At 31.7% G+C, this 21,790-nt stretch overlaps 1 pseudogene; it reads right to left on the bottom strand.

Annotated features, from left to right (window-relative positions):
* The window catches only part of LOC149558953 (L-type lectin-domain containing receptor kinase IX.1-like), a 32,833-nt pseudogene extending 11,747 nt beyond the window's left edge, over positions 1–21,086 (bottom strand).
* Between the last annotated feature and the right edge of the window lie 704 nt (positions 21,087–21,790).

Here is a 21,790-nt window from a genome sequence, read left to right as displayed (position 1 = left end):
TTTAAGATGTCCAAACTTATAAAATAGCATATCTATGCCAATTTTTAAAATAGATATTTGACTAATAGCATAATATAAAGTAGATCTTTCTTTCTACTTGGTTTTGTTATCATTCCCCCTACACAACATGTAGTGGATTCACAACAATAAAATAAGCTTCTCTAACTATGGACAAGATGGGCCAGCCAATGATAACATACAATCAACCTACTGTGTTTAATTGTCATACAAATAAGCAAGAAGAACATAAGTGCATATTAGAAATGACCTTTTAAGTTGTTTTAGGGCCATAAAATGCATTTTTTTATGTAAAAGAACATTAAATGTGTTACACATTCTTTTGAAACCTTTGGACACGAGTTTCCTACGAAAGAGCATGGTTTCTCTAGCATATGGAGCAACCATATGGGCTACTATTCTATCTCCTATTTTTTCCTCTAATGGGACCCCAAATACATGGATCCAAGGGGTTTCTAGATTTCTCTATCGATATATATTAAGAGAAGAAAATAAATCTAGCCTTTATGGATTCATCATAAATCATACTATGATCATCTATAAGGAAATGCCTCTAACTTAAATCTTTCTCAGTTTTTCTAGAACTTAAAATTTGCCTTCTTTATTAACAAATGATTATATTGTAAAACCCTCTTAGCAATATCATAATTTTACTTTCTATGGAAAAATTGTCCTCATTATCAATGATTACGTTCTTGTAATTCAATTGACATGTATTTTCTTCTCCTTTGCACAGGTTGCTAGGATCCTTTTATTTACAAGAATTCATTTCTTTTCTTTAGTTTCTTCTATGCTATTACTTTAAAAGATTTTGTTGATCTTGATGGAGCCTACACTTTTACAAAATTAGAGCTCCCATCTTAGCACAATGATTCAAATTATAACAAAAATTGGATATTAAGCATGGAGAAAAAATCAAATGTAGAAATGATTCATGAAGTTCATGATGCAGGTAAGAAACTACATGGTCTCTACCTTGTCTTGTGATGTATGTAAGAAGTAGGTCTTAGGCCTTGATATAATCTCTAAAATTTTGTTCAAATTTTCTCAAATTTATAAATTTCAACCTTATATTAAAATAGATTAGAAAAGTTCAATTAGATCTATCAACTAAGTCTGAAAGATTAATACACATTTAAATGAAATGATGCATCAGGAAATTTAAATTTTATATTTAAGAATGTCTTTTAATTTTTATAAATTTTATTCTACTTATAAATCTCAATTTTAACGTTTATAAAAATATGAAGAAAATAAAAAACAATATTTCATGAAATGTTATCTATTTTCTCCTTAATATTTGAAGTTAGGTTTTATTATTAAAATTTTAAATCAAAGATTAGAAAATTATATAAGTAATATTAAGAAGATATAAGTTTTTTGTTAAAAGAAATTAAATGCGTAGAATTATGTCAATAAGAAAGAATCAAACAAATCTTCTTCTCTTTCAAATACCAATTTATTGCTATATATGCATAGCTTAATTCTTGTCATTTTGATACTGATCATTTTTTATCCTTACATTATAGATATCAAAAAAAAATTTAACTATGGATGCTCAACAAAATAATTCTGAGAACACTATCACAAGCTCACTTCTTCCAAACGACTTGGTGCAATCAAGCCAAGTTGTTCAAATTTATTTGGATAGATTGGGAACAATCATTTCTGAGTCTTGTAAAAAAATTACAGATGGAATTCATAATGCGAGCTTTAATGTTTGAGGTGTCCAAGATTCTCAAATCTTTTAGATGGGACAATATACAAAGGAAATTCATGACGCATGGAAGAAATCATTTGGGTTCGTTGAATTTATGAAAGACATCTGCTATGATGAAGAGCACATGGATGGCGAAAATAACCTTTTCCTCACTGATGAATTCCACATGTTTTTGCATCACTATAATGGAATCTAGGAGTCATATTATTTGACATTATCACTTTTTTTTATTAATTTGTTTGTTTGACTTATCAATTTTGATGAACGTATGTTATTTTTCCTTTGTCTTAAATAAATTTAGTATTATACATACAAGACTATTTGGTATTTAGTATATTTGTAGATCTTGTCTACACAAAAAAGTTCCTCCTATATGTATTTGTGAATTGTTAAACTATTAATTAGAAATGAATAAATATCTATCTCATCTAAAGTGCAATGCCACTAAATTAATGTGATATTTTAAACCAATTTTATAAAATATAATTTACTAAATCTACTATTTTTTTAATGTTTGGTTACAAATTTATAAATCAAGTATGAATTTCCAATCGGATCAAGAAAGAAGACAATACCAAATGGAGCAACAAAGAGCATACCAGAGAGAATACCAGAGAGAGTATCGTAGATGACGACAAGAACAAATGACACAAGCTGAAAGAGAAGAAGAAAGAAGAAGGAAAAATGAAGTCCGACGACTAAATTATGCTAGAAGAAGGGTAGGATTGCTAATACAAGAATTGGAATTACAAAATAGGGATAAAATTTCTTGTCAACGAACATCCGATGAAGTATCTCATTTTGAAACACAAGGGAGACATGAAGTTGATTTTGAATCAAGTGAGAGGTACAATCAAGCATTACCTATATTTGTGGAAATGAGTCACCAGAATGAAAATTCAAGAACAATAGAGCGTGTTCATGAAACACCTCATCCTACAAGCCAAAATAGGATAAATTTAGGTGGATAAGGCAACAGAGAAAATATACAAAACCCAACTGTATTTCTTAAGGATAATTTCTATAGATCTCAAATGAAGTTTCAACAACAACTGGATAGCTTGAAAATGCCACAGATGTGTTATATTTGTCAGGAATGCTATCTACGAATGAAAGTGGTCCGTACATCAGAAGGTCCAGTATGCAATAGATGTTGACAAGAAAAGGGAAACAATTGTGTTCTTCAAGGCTGTGATCAATCGGCCGCCTTCCGCAGGCAATTTCTAGTGTAACCGCCCAAAAGCTGTACACGTCAGCTTCTGGACTGGTTTTCCCTATTATGTAGCACTCTAGAGCAACATACCCCCGCGTGCCCGCCACCATGGTCGTATGGGAATCCTCCTAGTCACGTTCCATCAGTCTCGCCAAACCAAAATCACCCAACTTGGCATTGAAATCAGAATCCAACATTACGTTGCTTGCCTTCACGTCTCGATGAACGACACGCTGGTCCCACTCTTCGTGGAGATAAACAAGAGCAGAGGCAATGTCACAGGCGATACTATATCTTCGGCTCCAATCAAGCGTATCCTCTTGTTCCCCAAAAATGTGTTTATCCTGATTCCCATTTGGAGAGTACTCGTAGACCAGAAGTAACTCTCCCTTTTCGTGGCACCATCCTAAAAGCCGCACAAGATTACGGTGTCTCAACCTGCTGATTGTTTGAACTTCGGAGACATACTCCTTTCTTCCTTGTCTCGATCCTTGAGCTATTCTTTTCACAGCCAGCGCGTCCCCTGTGCCGGGCAGGATTCCTTTGTAAACGCTGCCGAAGCCGCCTTGTCCAAGCTTTTCTTTCTCGCAAAAATTTCTTGTCGCGGCACTGAGCTCGGCGTAGGAAAAGCTTCGGGGGCCATGAGAACAGCATTCGTCTAGCTCTGGATCGCTCTCTTCCCTAGCCTTACCTTCTCTTCCCCTTTTTCTCAAATACTGCCACCAGCGAACAACTATGAAGCCACATAGGACCACAACAACGAAGAACACGCATATAAAATAAACTTTCACAGAAAATCTGTTTGCATTGCCATTTCTAAGTAATTCACCAGGAGGTCCGACTTCCCACGAATATTTAGAAGTAAAATTCCAAACTTTTACGGTGTGCGTCTCTGTGTACTCTCCAATGGCAGCCGAGAAGCCAATCTTGATGTACTTTGGTAGACAGTTGCTCAGATCTATTGTGTGGTTAAATAGAGGGATTTTGGGTTTAGAAGAATTATACCAGAGAAAGAAGTGCAGAACCTTTTCTACACCGTCATAATCCACCCAGGCATCCGATGTCGCGTTTGTGAGATTTTGGTCTGTAGAGTGATTGAATAGACTAGATGTATTGAGCGGAAAAATCAACTTCGAAAAAATGCTATTGACGTTGATCCCAACATGATTGTCATCAAGATCCCAATCGTTTTTGTATGTATCAAACTCCACAGCAACCATCTGATAAGATGATTGTTTAATGCTTTCCACATTAAACAAGCCAAGAAATCCACCATAAGAGTCCTCTGGTGGTTCCAGTTCGAATGGTGCCATGAAGAGCGCAAGTCCATCTCCATGATTATCATATATTTCGTTGTTCAGATCAATATTGAATTGAAAGTAAGTTGAAAAATTTGCCAGAGCCCCAGTAGACCTATTCCATAGCGGAATACGGTCAGTATAATATGCCCAGCCGGAACTGTTCTTAAGGTTCCCTGATGCTTCATTTCATGTAAGCTGCAGGGCTCCTTCATTACTCTCTTGATATGTGGCATCATTTTTCCTTTCTATACCTGTTAGAGGAGGGAAGCTAAAAGTAACGTTTCCTGCATGCGATGATAATAGGAAAAGAGCAACACAGGTTAAGAAAAGGAAGGCCCGTGTAGGGTGAGTGAATTTAGCCATCCTAATATGTGATTTAGAGGGTCTCTGAGGGTAATTTGTTAGCAATTATATTTTGTAGTGCCTTTCATAGGAAGAAGGCTATTGCAATTGTTCAGCCGATTCCATTTCGAGATAGGAACGAACACATAAGCCTCTCTCTTCATTATTATCTTACAGGATTAGGACCTGCCGATTGGTTAGTCGGGATGGACCTTTGATGGCCCGCAGATTTCATCGAGCTCTTCGTGGACGTAGGGATCAGAGCCCAAGAAAACTCTTTTTGATATCAAGCAACGTATAATTCTTGGTGGAAATCCTTGTGGATATTCTAACGAAGTACAAACTAATTGTAAAATACATGGGCTTCTCGTTTGATATTCCATTTCAGTCTTTATGAAGGCAGGCGGGCATGGTGCACAAGACGGTGGATAGCATATAAGTCGAGTTGTTTCTACAAAATGTTAAATGCCTCGTTAGTTTGTTCTCTCTAGATAACTAACTAATTTTATGATTCGGCATTTCCTAGAAAACATATAGAAGTTAAGCATTTCTTGCAGTTGGTCGGATGATTCCATTTTGGCCTACCAATGATTTTGACATTATCATTCCCCCTACACAACATGCAGTGGATTCACAACAATAAAATAAGCTTCTCTAACTATGGACAAGATGGGCCAGCCAATGATAACATACAATCAGCCTACTGTGTTTAATTGTCATACAAATAAGCAAGAAGAACATAAGTGCACATCAGAAATGACCTTTTAAGTTGTTTTAGGACCATAAAATGCATTATTTTATGTAAAAGAACATTAAATGTTTTACACATTGTTTTGAAACCTTTGGACACGAGTTTCCTACGAAAGAGCATGGTTTTTCCAGCATATGGAGCAACCATATGGGCTACTATTCTATCTCCTATTTTTTCCTATAATGGGACCCCAAATACATGGATCCAAGGGGTTTCTAGATTTCTCTATCGATATATATTAAGAGAAGAAAAGAAATCTAGCCTTTATGGATTCATCATAAATCATAATATGATCATCTATAAGGAAAAGCCTCTAACTTAAATCTTTCTCAGTTTTTCTAGAATTTAAAATTTGCCTTCTTTATTAACAAATGATTATATTGTAAAACCCTCTTAGCAATATCATAATTTGACTTTCTATGGAAAAATTGTCCTCATTATCAATGATTAAGTTCTTGTAATTCAATTGACATGTATTTTCTTCTCCTTTGCATAGGTTGCTAGGATCCTTTTACTTACAAGAATTTATTTCTTTTCTTTAGTTTCTTCTATGCTATTACTTTAAAAGCTTTTGTTCATCTTGATGGAGCCTACTTTTTTACAAAATTAGAGCTCCCATCTTAGCACAATGATTCAAATTATAACAAAAATTGGACATTAAACATGGAAAAAACATCAAATGTAGAAATGATTCATGAAGTTCATGATGCAGGTGCATCATAGGGACATCTTAAGAAGTCTAGGAATGGAATTGAAGATAATGCATACAGCATTGAACTTTAAATTGGATGAAATTTTACTTGTAGGTACTTGTGATAACATGTAAAATGAGGGAAGACTTGACAACAATCATGGCTATAGTGTTGTTCAAGATCGCATTGTTCTTGCAAATGTTAATGGAAGCTTAGGGGCATACCAATTTAGTTGTATTAATGAGGAAGGACAAATGGAATCAGTAGGACCTCTGATGGAAATTGTAATATCATAGAAACTAGAATTACACATATTGTAAATAAATATTATTTTCTATGTGTTAAGCTTTACAGTCCCAGACAATAGGAGTATTTAACATGCTTGACTTGTAAGTATATGTGCACTCTTGTGAAGAGAAACAAGCCTGTATATGACATGTGGAGTCGAGAGGGCATGAAGAGGAAATCAAGAATAGTAGCAAAAACATATTCATAGGCTGGAAAAAGTATAATAGTTCCATTTGATATTCCATTTTAGTCTTTATGAAGGATGGCGGGCATGGTGCACAAGACGGTGGATACCATATAAGTGGAGTTGTTTCTACAAAACGTTAAATGCCTCATTAGTTTGTTCTCTCTAGATAACTAACTGATTTTATGATTCGGCATTTCCTAGAAAACACATAGAAGTTAAGCATTTCTTGCAGTTGGTCCGATGATTCCATTTTGGCCTACCAATGAACAGATAGGCCTCTCCATGTTGCGTTAAATTTCATTATTGTTTTGTGATGGATAAGCCCTGGGAAATTGCTAGTCACGATGAAACTTCGAAGAAACGCATCGAGGTCTTCGTTGACGCTGACATATCATGAAGAGTGTGCAAGAGAAATATTTTCGATGTCATCCGCTACGAAATTTTTTGTGGAATGCCTTTGGGCATTACTAAAGAAACACATCGAATACGTTGAAATTCTCTGCGGTTCTTATTGCAATGTTCTGCAAGTTTAGTCTTTTCAAGGCGAATAGGCATGGCCCACAAAATGCTAGCTATCATAAATGTCCAATTTTCCGTATAACATCGTGAGTTTGTTTTCTCTAATATTATGATCCGGAATTTCGTAGAAAACAAGAGCACTTAAAGGAGCTGAGGTCCCTCTCTTTTGATCAAAATAGAAGATGAATCTTTTTTTTAAAGATTAGGACATTGGGTGATCACTACAAAATGAAGGGGGGTTTTAAGATAATATTGGAGATAATTTTTGAGTAAATTGTTGTAAATGGAGACAAAAAAAAAGTTGTGTATTGTCTTAAGTATTGTCTTTAAGTGAGTGTCTTAGACTATTGTCTTAGAAAGACAATAAGGAACAACACTATTATTGTGTCTTAGAGATGATTTTAGTATTTTCTTTATAGAAACGTCTTTAATCTCGCTTATTTTCTTCTTGAAAATAGTTAGCGAAAAGATGGTATCAAAATAATAAGTTCTATATATATATATATATATATTGCAGTGTAATTAATTAATTCATGTTAAGGCATGATGGATTTGAACCACCATCCCTTGCTTGTAATGCAGGGGCTCATCCATTGAGCTAACACCTTTTAAAATAAGGAAAAATAATAGTCTAAGGTTTTACAAATAAGAGATACAAGAAGGGAGCAAGGCAGACTAATTCAATGAGTAGGAACATTGATGATGACTTGAGACTTGCATTGGGATAGATGGTGATAGGCTTTGGTAGCTTTACATCTTGCACTCAAGATTGCATGCTCATCACATAGATGTTGAAACAAATTAGATGGAACTTAAACTTGTTTTAATTGTAAACTTTAATACATGGTTTCAAATGTTGCTTAAAAGGCTAAAGCTTTTGATAGTTTTAAAAAAACTAAACTCTAATTTAAAAACCTTTACAAGTATGTTCTCTACATGTGCTAACTTGAGGCTTTGGAAATGGGTATGCACATACAAAAACAGAGAAACATTTTAGCTACAATTGACCTCATACACGCGTACACCTAATGTGGAAGTAAACACAGGCATGACAAGTATTTTTCATCACCACATATGCCAAGATTGAAAGCCTTTAAAAGTAACTAATTTATTGAATCAATTTTAGATTGTTGTCCAAGAAGACCATTAAACTCAAATTCTAAACACAAAAATACACATCAAGTAGAAGTTGAATTTTCATAGGGAAGATGATGGAAGAAAATTTTAAAGAACTTAAAAACAAAACCAAATTGAGTGTAATAAAATAGGGGAGTGCATTGGAAATTAGGTAGGCTATTGTGACCAAGAAAGAGAAGTGGGGTTGTGGGGCAATGATAGGGAGATGTGAAGAGTAAGAAAATAGTGAAGAAGGGTGCAATAAGGGTGTAGGAAGAAAATAGCCATTATAATACAATTTTTTTATTGCGAGTTGCATAAAATCTCACTGGATGCACAAGGCCTTCAAAGTAAGAACAGTTTATACTGAATACTTGTTGGTTTAAGTTGAGCATTGTCATTCCTATTCGAAGGAGGATGCATCTAAATAGTTTTGACAAGCTATAAACACTAGTTTTAGGTTTTTGGATTTCTATCACAATAGTAGAATCCATTCAGTTGGATAAAGTAATTTTTATCCCACCTAGTGTGTATTTAGTTCTAAAAGTTGATGTTCCAGGCATAGTAGATAGATATAGTTATTAGCATGTGATAATTGTGGTCATAAAGAGACTGCACTTTCCCATTAAGGAATTCCCACACAAAATAATGTATACCCAATTGTAGTCAATCCATGAAAACAATTTGTAGTAAAGCATCTACTTAGATAGCTTTAGTTTAAATAATATAGAACAAAAAAAATCCATAATGAAACCTTGAAATATATTAACACCCACAACTTCAAGTTTGTGTACCTTAATAAAATCACTCTGATTCCAACATGTTTATTGAACCACCCATGTATATTGTCTAATTCATGAGCTCAAAAACTCTAGCCATTTTCTTGAATGTAAATCAAATAGTTTACACTTTTTATTACTTTATATATCCACCCAGCTCCACAATAGTTCATCCTAAGAGATCACCCAAGAAAATCAATTCAACTAATATTTTGTTGTAGTATAATCTAAAAACATACCACATTTATTTACTTTTACGTCTAACTCATAAGAAGAGCAATAGAATGGAGAGATTGTAGACTTAAACAAGTTACTATAAGATCATCTATGCTTTTCAGTGAAATAAAAATATCTAGAATAGGAAGGTTGATGAGCTCCTCAACAAAAAAAAAAGAATATAATATAGCTTGCATTCATGAAGCTACTAAAAATTTACCATGATGGAAGCACAAATGAGCCTCTTGGAATAGGAAAGGTTCATGTTGCAGAACACTAGGGATGAAACTATAGTTGTTTCACTAGCAACATCTAAGCTAGGATCCTGCCTATCAATTTTATATGTAGTTCTAATAGAATCCATATTCCCTAGCCTCTATAGACATTTATGGTCATTGTAGGGATCACCGGCTTAAATAATTTAAGGCAAGTCTCAATAATGTATATACCCACTTGAGATAGAGATAGTGATTCATGACTAAAAGCATTCACACAGTTTAAACTTTATACCTAAACAAATATAATGCTTAGGTGAGCAGTAGTCTTGAGAAGATATTTTATGGCCCTTGCATATGGAAGTCTTTTCATTGGAGACGTCACTACCATGAATCTACCAAATTCCAAATAGCTCCAAGAGAGCATTGAGCTATTTAAGTTAAAATTGGGCATAGATTATTGAGCTAGAAGAGGAGATATTCTTGGGCACTAAGGCTTGACATAACTTTGAAAGTTGGTTGACAGGGTTAATGGGGTGTGATGGAAGGATTGTGATACTTAGACACTATTTTTTCTAGATAGATCAGAATAAGCTTGGGTCAGTGATATTTCTCATTGATTGGGAATGCCATGAGCAATATTTATCACATCTCTCCTTAAGGAATGATGGTTTCCCATGTAATGAGAAGCTCCATGGTAAAAATTGAATTATTCTATTTAAATAGAAATATATGAGAAAAGAATAGACTCACTAAAAGAAATATTGGAAGATTAAGGACTCATTGGTTTTTCCTATATTCTAAAAAAAAATTAAGTGGAAAGAAAATTTAAACTTATTTGCATAAGAAATGATGGCAAGTCAAGGTCCTCCCTAAATGATCTACACAAAGTTTACTTAGACCTTGTAAAGTCTAGTTGGCAACTATTAGTATTTAAACATTAAACAAAATTTCCCCTTTTTTCATTGACGAACCACTAGTTATGAAAATCAGAGGAAAGGTCAAAGAACCATACAATGTGGTTTGAGATTTGTCTCATACTTTATTCATGTGATAATTCTATAAGAGGTTCTTCTTGCAACCACCTATACCATGTGCTTTCCCTCAACATATTAAAGCCAAGTGAAGTAATGACCAAACTTTGTGTCAAGAGTTTGTCTTACCATTGGCTTGAACAATATGGTATTCATGCTCTCAATAATGATTATGACACAAAATGTGAATCGGATATAATTAAAATGCATAAATGTTTTGTTGATCAAATGCTACAATCTACAGTAAAATACAAGCTCACCATGCTTAACTAACCAAGGTAGACTATTGTCTAGCATACAGATGTCTATCTAGTATGTAGAGTTAAGGCTTTCAAAATTCAGTAGTTGACCTTCCAACAAATGGTGCAAACATGCTACTACAGAATTTGTCTTCAACCAAGCTTTAAACTTGGATATCCAAATAAACAAAGCCATCATAGTAGCTAAAAATTAAAAAAACATGAAATTCAAGGAAGTAATTGCCATAGCTTGATTCAATACAACCAAAAATTTGCAAAAGAAGTAGTCATCAATAATTATATATAGTTACAAAACAATAAGAATTGATTTTAGATGGTTTGAGTGTTAAAGTCAATTTTTCCAGTTTCTCTTAGTTGACTATATAGGTTATGCTAAGCATACCAAGGCTATCATGCTATATTTTTTTTCAATGTATTTGCACTCGAAGTTTAGAAAATATGAATTCTTGGATCTTAATTTAATTCCTAATCCAAGCTTGCTATTTTGGAAATGAGTGTTTGATTCCATTTTCTTTTAGAAAGTCTTCCATTGAACTTTCCTGTGTCATAACTTTGTGGACAATGTGTTGGTCTAGGTATTCTCTCTTGAAATCTCTTGTGTCATGCTTTTTTGGGCAATACATTGATCCAAGCATTCTATGCTCATTCTCCAAATCTTTCTTAGCAATTGATGTATTTTCTACCTCATCGTCAAAATTTTTTGTGTCACTTTAAGATGTCCAAACTTATAAAATAGCATATCTATGCCAATTTTTAAAATAGATATTTGACTAATAGCATAATATAAAGTATATCTTTCTTTCTACTTGGTTTTTCTATCATTCCCTGTACACAATACACAGTGGATTCACAACAATAAAATAAGCTTCTCTAACTATGGACAAGATGGGCTAGCCAATGATAACATACAATCAGCCTACTGTGTTTAACTGTCATACAAATAAGAAAAAAGAACATAAGTACATATCAGAAATGACCTATTAAGTTGTTTTAGGACCATAAAATGATTTTTTTTATGTAAAAGATCATTAAATGTTTTACACATTCTTTTGAAACCTTTGGACACGAGTTTCCTACGAAAGAGCATGGTTTTTCTAGAATATGGAGCAACCATATGCGCTACTATTCTATCTCCTATTTTTTCCTATAATGGGACCCCAAGTACATGGATCCAAGGGGTTTCTAGATTTCTCTATCAATATATATTAAGAGAAGAAAAGAAATCTAGCCTTTATGGATTCATCATAAATCATAATATGATCATCTATAAGGAAAGGCCTCTAACTTAAATCTTTCTCAGTTTTTCTAGAATTGAAAATTTGCCTTCTTTATTAACGAATGATTATATTGTAAAACCCTCTTAGCAATATCATAATTTTACTTTCTATGGAAAAATTGTCCTCATTATCAATGATTAAGTTCTTGTAATTCAATTGACATGTATTTTCTTCTCCTTTGCATAGGTTGCTAGGATCCTTTTACTTACAAGAATTCATTTCTTTTCTTTAGTTTCTTCTATGCTATTACTTTAAAAGCTTTTGTTCATCTTGATGGAGCCTACTTTTTTACAAAATTAGAGCTCCCATCCTAGCACAATGATTCAGATTATAACAAAAATTGGACATTAAGCATGGAAAAAACATCAAATGTAGAAATGATTCATGAAGTTCATGATGCAGGTGCATCATAGGGACATCTTAAGAAGTCTAGGAATGGAATTGAAGATAATGCATACAGCATTGAACTTTAAATTGGATGAAATTTTACTTGTAGGTACTTGTGATAACATGTAAAATGAGGGAAGACTTGACAACAATCATGGCTATAGTGTTGTTCAAGATCGCATGGTTCTTGCAAATGTTAATGGAAGCTTAGGGGCATACCAATTTAGTTGTATTAATGAGGAAAGACAAATGGAATCAGTAGGACCTCTGATGGAAATTGTAATATCATAGAAACTAGAATTACACATATTGTAAATAAATATTATTTTCTATGTGTTAAGCTTTACAGTCTCAGACAATTGTTGTATTTAAGATGCTTGACTTACTGATTTTATGATTTGGCATTCCCTAGAAAACACATAGAAGTTGATCATTTTTAATGCAGTCGGTCGGGTGATTACATTTTGACATACCAACGAACACATAGGCACCTTTGTGTTGCGTTAAATTTCATTATTGTTTTGTTATCGATAAGACCTAGGAAATTGTTAGTGATGATGAAACCTCGACGACACACAGGTTCCATCAAGGTCTTGGTTGAGATATGAAGAGTGTGCAAGAGAAATATTTTCGATGTCATCCGCTACGAAATTTATCATGGAATGCCTTTCGCCATTACGAACGAAAAACATTGAACAGGTTGAAACTCTCGGGGGTTCTTGCTGTGACATTCCACGAGTTCAGTCTTTTTTGAGGCAAATAGTCATGGTCCACAAATGCCGGATATCATAGACATCCATTTTTTCGTACAAAATTTTAATGCCTCACCATTTTGTTTTCTCTAAGAGGCATTAATTAAGCCGAGAGGCTTCTACAATGGGAGCACATTTTTTTGTAAAGAATCTAACATTTTGAAAAAATTTGATAGGTAGTTGAACAGTTATACCACGTCCTTTATTGAAATTCCATTCAGACTTGACCAGCAATGCTTAACACTGACGCTTCCCATTACCTCATTAACCACACTGTATTTTTGGTTTGAAAACTTCGATATTTCCAAACACTAAACACGTGTCTTGCGAGTCCGTAATTGCAAACGTCAGGTCCAGTTGGGTCATCATCAAATAACAGTTTATTGCTGACAGTGTGAAGACACATTTAGACATTTCTAAATATATTTCTTTGTCATTCACTCGAGCAAGAAGAAAGCCAATAATCTATTATGACAAGAAAACCAAATGTCTTGCCTTATGCTCCATTTTTATGCATTACATGTTTTCAATTCTTTGAAGTTGAACCATCACACATCAACATTATATATGGCAAGAGCCTATTTTCTTTTTTATTCAACATTGTATTGAACAACAGGTTGGATGTTCTAATTTCTATTCAACATTGGATTGAGTAACAGGATCAATATTATGATTTCTATTCAACATTGGATTGAGCAACAGGATCATTATTCTGAGTATGTATGTTTATGTGTTTTGATTTCTTCTATTTTCAAAACTTTTATTGTGTTGCTTTTTCTTATTTTCAAAGCTCTATAATTTCCTTAATTTTTCTTAGAAACTTTGATAGAATAGAAATTCTTCTCAATTAGAAACATTGTAGATTTGTATTTCTTCCATTTTAGAAACTTTTATTGTGTAGTTTTTTCATATTTTGAAATCTGCATACTTTCCTTAAATTTTCTTAGAAACTTTGTTATATTAGAAATTCTACTCAATTGCAGATTTCTTTTTATTTCTTTCTCTTCATTGAAAATATTAGATTTTTAGAATTTAGATATTATAGTATTAATTAATCTGACTTCTTCATTAGATTATTTGAATCAATGATTATATTACTCTATCTATTATTAAAATAACATTACAAAGCTATTTTAAAATAACATTAATAATGGTAATTGTTTGCAATTTTTATAATTATATGTTTTAATTTTTAATTTTTATTAATGAGTAGTAATCTTTTTAATAGATAGATCAATTTTAATATATAAAACTTTAGATTATACTATTTTTCATGTTATATTGTTAAAATTCATATATGCTTTCAAATTATTGATATTAGAAAACCATTTAAATTTGTTTAGATTTATTTACTATGTGGATTAATAATAATAATTGTTTTTAATTTTCTATAATTATATGTTTTACAATTTTTAAAATTTATTTAAATAAATAATTTGTTCTCGAGAAATATATTAGTATAAAATTATGATTTAGTTAAATTAATATTAAAAATATTTTAACAAGAATAAAAAATGTAGTAGTAGCTGGGTTCAACATTGTTTTTAGATTTGATCTTGTAAGATTTTAAATCTTTATATAAGTGTTGCATTCTATGAACTATCATCATCATGTTGAAGAGTAGTAGATAGATTTTAGATCAACTAATTATATAGTATGGGTCATGCGAACTATTATCATGATGTTAAATAAAAGTAGATGAGATTTATATCAATTATAGCTCCTACAAACTATTATTAAGATTTTCAACAAAAGTAGAAGAATTTTTAATCAACTAATTATATGCTATAGGTCCTATGAACTATTATTGTACTATTAAATAAAAGTAGATGGATTTGAGATTAGCTAATTATACTATTATAGGTTTTATCAACTACTATCATGATATTAAATAGTAGTAGAATAATTTAGATAAGCTCATTATACATCATGAAGCAATTTAAATCTAATACTTTAAGGAAACTCTTTAATAAAAATAGGAGTTGTTCTTTTAAGAAATAGAAAATTGATTTCAAACCAATCCATTATATAGTTTATCAAACATCCAAGTTTAGATAAATAAACATAGATACACATGTACAATTATAATTAATTTATATATTTATAATGCATGATACATTAATTTTTATTAATGAGTAGTAATCTTTTTAATAGATAGATCATTTTTAATATATAAAATTTTAGATTATACTATTTTTCATGTTATATTGATTGATCAATATTATTGTATCGTTGTTATGCATATTTTGAGAATAGACTTATGGGAAAATATTTTTTATTGCTTGATAATAAAAGAAAGTTTAAAATTATAGGTATCATTTAGTTATGTATTTTTAAAGAAAAAAATTTATGAAAAAATAATTCTTAAAAACTTTGTTAGAATAGAATCTACATGGGTTGTACCTTGTCTTGTGATGTATGTAAGAAGTAGGTCCTAGGCCTTGATATAATCTCTTGTGTCATGTTTTTTCGGGCAATACATTGATCCAAGCATTCAATGCTCATTCTCCAAATCTTTCTTAGCAATTGATGTCTTTCCTACCTCATCTTCAAAAAATTTTGTGTCACTTTAAGATGTCCAAACTTATAAAATAGCATATCTATGCCAATTTTTAAAATAGATATTTGACTAATAGCATAATATAAAGTAGATCTTTCTTTCTACTTGGTTTTGCTAACATTCCCCCTACACAACATGCAGTGGATTCACAACAATAAAATAAGCTTCTCTAACTATGGACAAGATGGGCCAGCTAATGATAAAATACAATCAGCCTACTCTGTTTAATTGTCATAGAAATAAGCAAGAAGAACATAAGTACATATCAGAAATGACCTATTAAGTTTTTTTAGGACCATAAAATGTATTTTTTTATGTAAAAGAACATTAAATGTTTTACACATTCTTTTGAAACCTTTGGACACGAGTTTCCTACGAAAGAGCATGGTTTTTCTAGCATATGGAGCAACCATATGGGCTACTATTCTATCTCCTATTTTTTCCTATAATGGGACCCCAAATACATGGATCCAAGAGGTTTCTAAATTTCTCTATCTATATATATATTAAGAGAAGAAAAGAAATCTAGCCTTTATGGATTCATCATAAATCATAATATGATCATCTATAAGGAAAGGCCTCTAACTTAAATCTTTCTCAATTTTTCTAGAATTTAAAATTTGCCTTCTTTATTAACAAATGATTATATTGTAAAACCCTCTTAGCAATATCATGATTTGACTTTCTATGGAAAAATTGTCCTCATTATCAATGATTAAGTTCTTGTAATTCAATTGACATGTATTTTCTTCTCCTTTGCACAGTTTGCTAGGATCCTTTTACTTACAAGAATTCATTTCTTTTCTTTAGTTTCTTCTATGCTATTACTTTTAAAGCTTTTGTTCATCTTGATGGAGCCTACTTTTTTACCAAATTAGAGCTCCCATCTTAGCACAATGATTCAAATTATAACAAAAATTGGACATTAAGCATGGAAAAAACATCAAATGTAGAAATGATTCATGAAGTTCATGATGCAGGTGCATCATAGGGACATCTTAAGAAGTCTAGGAATGGAATTGAAGATAATGCATACAGCATTGAACTTTAAATTGGATGAAATTTTACTTATAGGTACTGGTGGTAACATGTAAAATGAGGGAAGACTTGACAACAATCATGGCTATAGTGTTGTTCACGATCACATGGTTCTTGCAAATGTTAATGGAAGCTTAGGGGCATACCAATTTAGTTGTATTAATCAAGAAGGACAAATGGAATCAGTAGGACCTCTTATGGAAATTGTAATATCATAGAAACTAGAATTACACATATTGTAAATAAATATTATTTTCTATGTGTTTTACTTTACAGTCTCAGACAATAGGAGTATTTAACATGCTTGACTTGTAAGTATATGTGCACTCTTGTGAAGAGAAACAAGCCTGTATATGACATGTGGAGTCAAGAGGGCATGAAGAGAAAATCAAGAATAGTAGCAAAAACATATTCATAGGCTGGCAATAGTATAATAGTTCCAATAATGTCATGCTCTATATGCAATGATTTCATAAAACATATCAATTAATAAAAGGATAGCTCCATTGATGTCTACCTCCTACAACACTCAGAAGCCCATGCTAATAGCAGAGTTATATCTTTGTCAAACATACAAGCTCCTACCTACACCTTTACTTTGAATGTCTTAGACTAAATTATTATATCTTTACTCATTTAGCTTAGGATGTAGTAGTATAATAGTTCCAGTGTCATGCTCTATATGCAATGATTTCATAAAACGTATCGGTTGAGAAAAGGAAAACTCCATTGATGTCTACCAGCTACAACACTCAAAAAGCCCATGCCAATAATAGAGTTATATCTTTGTCAAACATACAAGCTCAATTATTATATCTTTACTAATTTAGATTAGGACATAAATATTTAATTTAAACCAGACTAATCTAAGTTCTATAAGGATTATTAAAATTATCTACATTTATTTATCCAAATTACAAAAATTATCAATAATTAGAAATAATTTATGAATAAACAATTTTAAAAAAATTAAACATTTAATGACAAATGAAAATCTATTTTTTATTTTATTTTGAGGCAATATAAGACAAGAGGAAACCCATTTTTTAGTTTTTTTGTTGTTCCATTTGTAATTTAAGGTCCCCAATGCTACTTTTATCCCTTACCATTGTAAGAATAGCGCTCCAAAATGTGAGAAATTATGAATCTACAAACAAAAATGTACTCATTGAGTGAGTTGAGAAAATGTCAACATGCATGAAAATTTTTTTGATAGACGGTTGATGTTGGAAAATATTTATTGACAAAATGCACAAAATAGAATTATAATAGACTCAAAATTTTCCATGTTTGTAAATATTTTGATGTTGTATACTAGGAAAAAAATAAGTATAAAACAAATCTTAAGCAATTCCAAATCGAAATCCATGCAAAGACCTAAGAATGTATATATTTTGTCAAATGCTAAAATGAGCGACAAAATATATTGCATTGTTTTCAAAAATATTATCATCATATGAGCATTTATTTACACTTCAAGAGACTACTTGATGGATTGCAAGTTTTGGCGTAAGATATATAGGGATTTCTTTGTAGAGTAAATCATTACTAGAGCCATGCAAAAATACAAAAAATCTAATGAGTTGAGAGAATTTACATCGATTTTTATTTATTTTTTATTTAGCTCAATGGGTTTGAAAAACTATAAGAAAGTGGCATGGTTACCAAATAGGATACTAAGAAAAATTAAAAGTGAAACACCAAAAACCTCAATCAAAAAGATAGTAGAAGAGTTTTTCCTACAATATGCAGAGTTATTAATTTTAGAAACCAACAATTCTATTTATTCTAATGAGGGATGGATTCATGTTGAATCACTACTCATGAAACATGGGTCAATAAGTTTGACTAAAAAACTACACAGTTAAATCTTGATAGAAATATCACACATCAATAAAATTTATCCTATAGTATGTAGTGCATACATATTTTTAACTTCATTTTTATTAAGTATTCTTATTTTCTCATTAGTCCATATGCATTTTGCTAGGGGTTTTATATTTTATCTATTAACAATTTTCAAAGAAAACTATTCCAACCAATGAACAAATGGCAGTTTAAAATTATTAACATATTGTAATTTTTTTTAATTGCCCAGGCTAGAGTGGAGAGGAACGATAAAATAGACAGCTGAAATGCAAGGACAATGTAAGATTAATTAATAATTTTTAAATATGACATTTAATACTATAGTTACAACTGTCGTGGGTGAATGCCTTTCCATTTATGGTTCCAGATTGTTCCTAAATTTCTCGTCAATTATTGTAGACCTTTTGGATCTATTCTAGAGTCTACGATGGTTTTTAAGTTCCTTGCAAACAAAAGTGAAAATTGATTTGATATTTGTTTTTCCTTTTGGGGTCACTATCAAAGGTTATCTGTAAATTTTTCTTGTCATCAAATTTGTGAGTTTTTGACAGATTATTGAAATACAATTTTGTAGATAAATTTGTGCAAGGTTTTCTCCCACTTCCACATTGAGATTGTGTGTTAAGTTGTACAAATATTAGGTTTGTTAAGGATATCTACTGTAGTAGAGCTTAAATCTGGTATGATTTCCCCCATTTCGTAGTGCAGTCTTTAGATCTTATTATAAAGGAGAGGTGATTGCATTGGTCTTTCTATGTTTAGAATTCTTAAGTCATTGGTTTCTGTTATTTAAATTTGAAAAATGAAGATTTTGTTATTCTATTTGTGGTGGCTATTTCTTTCATGCCACTCCAAAATTATTCAACCATCAGGATAACTGTTACATGATGTTGTAGTTTTCCATATATTTAAACTCTTTTTTCAATTATTGTCTGTCTCAGTGTCTACAGATTCGGTGATATATAGGGTATTTTTTTTTGCTGGCAGGCAAGTTTATATATATTGTGATTTCTCCATTAAAAAATTTCTCATCTTTTCAAATGTATTGCACTGTATCATATTTGTGAGCTAGAGAAAGATTTTAGATTTGTAATAATAGATTAAGGATGAATGTATTAGAAGAGTTGATTAAGTGCATAGGTATATGCAACGACCGATGGAGGATTCGCTACCTAGTTGGAACCTCATGGAGTTTAACATTAACCATTCAATGTGGTGTGCATCATCTAGAATTCGTCATACAGCTTAAAAGGTGTGATATAGTGACAATCACTCTTTGTTATTTGTATTTGGATATCTTGCATGAAAGAGAAAATACTCTAGACCAATATGGTGCTCTTGATATTTTAATGCTAATCTTGTTTACTCTTTTAACATTTAAAACACATATGATACACATATAATACTAAGCACCTCGTCCTTGTATGATATAATATAAAATTTCACCCGATATTGCACACTTCGCAACATTTGACTAAATATCTGTAAACCCTCCCAACTAATATTCCACTCATCTTGCCAAACTGTAATCTTGGGACACCAGATGGGAAAGTGTTTTCGATATCAAGCGATATGGCATTCTTAGTGGAAATCGCCGTGGATATTCTAGAAAAGTAGAAAACTAAGGTTGAAATTCATGGGCTTCTTGTTCGATATTAAATTTTAGTCTTTTTGAAGGCAGACAGGCATGGTGCAGAAGATGGTGGTTAGCATATAAGTCGATTCATTTTTATAAAACGTTAAATTCCTCGTTAGTTTTTTGTCTCTATTTTACTTACTGATTTTATGATTCGACATTCCCTAGAAAACAAATAGAAGTTGAGCATTTCTTAATGTAGTCGGTCGGGTGATTACAATTTGACATACCAACAAACACATAGGCCTCTCCGTGTTGCGTTAAATTTCATTATATTTTTTTTTACCGATAAGACCAAGGAAATTGTTAGTGATGATGAAACCTCGATGACATGCAGGTTCCATCAAGGTCTTGGTTGAGATATGAAGAGCGTGCAAGAGAAATATTTTCGATGTCATCTGCTACGGAATTTGTCATGGAATTCCTTTGGCCATTACAAACGAAAAAGATCGAACAGGTTGAAACTCTCGAGGGTTCTTGTTGTGATGTTCCACGAGTTCAATCTTTTTCGAGGCGAATAGGCATGGTGCACAAATGTCAGATATCATAGACATCCATTTTTTTGTATAATATTTTAATGCCTCGTCAGTTTGTTTTCTCTAAGTGGCATTAATTAAGTTGAGAGGCTTCTACAATGGGAGCACATTTTGTTGTAAATAATCTAACATTTTGAAAAAATATGATAGGTAGTTGAATAGTTATACCACATCCTTTATTGAAATTCCATTCAGACTTGACCAGCAATGCTTAACACTGACGCTTCCCATTCCCTCATTAACCACACTGTATTTTTGGTTTGAATGCTTCGATATTTCCAAACACTAAACACGCGTCCTGCGAGTCCGTAATTGCGAACATCAGGTCCAGTCGGGTCGTCATCAAATAACAGTTTATTGCTGACAGTGTGAAGACACATTTAAACGTTTCTAAATATATTTTTTTCGTCATTCACTCGAGCAAGAAGAAAGCCAATAATCTGTTATGACAAGAAAACCAAATGTCTTGTCTTATGCTCCATTTTTACGCATTACATGTTTTCAATTCTTTGAAGTTGAACCATCACACATCAACATTATATATGGCAAGAGCCTATTTTCTTTTTTATTCAACATTGTATTGAACAACAGGATCAATATTCTAATTTCTATTCAACATTGGATTGAGTAATAGGATCAATATTATGATTTCTATTCAACATTAGATTGAGCAACAGGATCATTATTCTGAGTATGTATGTTTATGTGTTTTGATTTCTTCTATTTTTGGAACTTTTATTGTGTTGTTTTTTCTTATTTTCAAAGCTCTATAATTGTTTGCAATTTTTTATAATTATATGTTTTACAATTTTTAAAATTTATTTAGATAAATAATTTGGTCTCGAGAAATATATTAGTATAAAATTATGATTTAGTTAAATTAATCTTCAAAATATTTTAACAAGAATAAAAAATGTAGTAGTAGATGGGTTCAACGTTGTTTTTAGATTTGATCTTGTAAGATTTTAAATCTGTATATAAGTGTTGCATTCTATGAACTATCATCATCATGTTGAAGAGTAGTAGATAGATTTTAGATCAACTAATTATATAGTATGGGTCATGTGAACTATTATCATGATGT

This window comes from Cupressus sempervirens, chromosome 5, assembly GCF_028749045.1.
Source record: "Cupressus sempervirens isolate cs-2001-9-10 chromosome 5, ASM2874904v1, whole genome shotgun sequence".
Taxonomy (NCBI): domain Eukaryota; kingdom Viridiplantae; phylum Streptophyta; class Pinopsida; order Cupressales; family Cupressaceae; genus Cupressus; species Cupressus sempervirens.
This window is presented reverse-complemented; position numbering and strand designations above follow the sequence as displayed.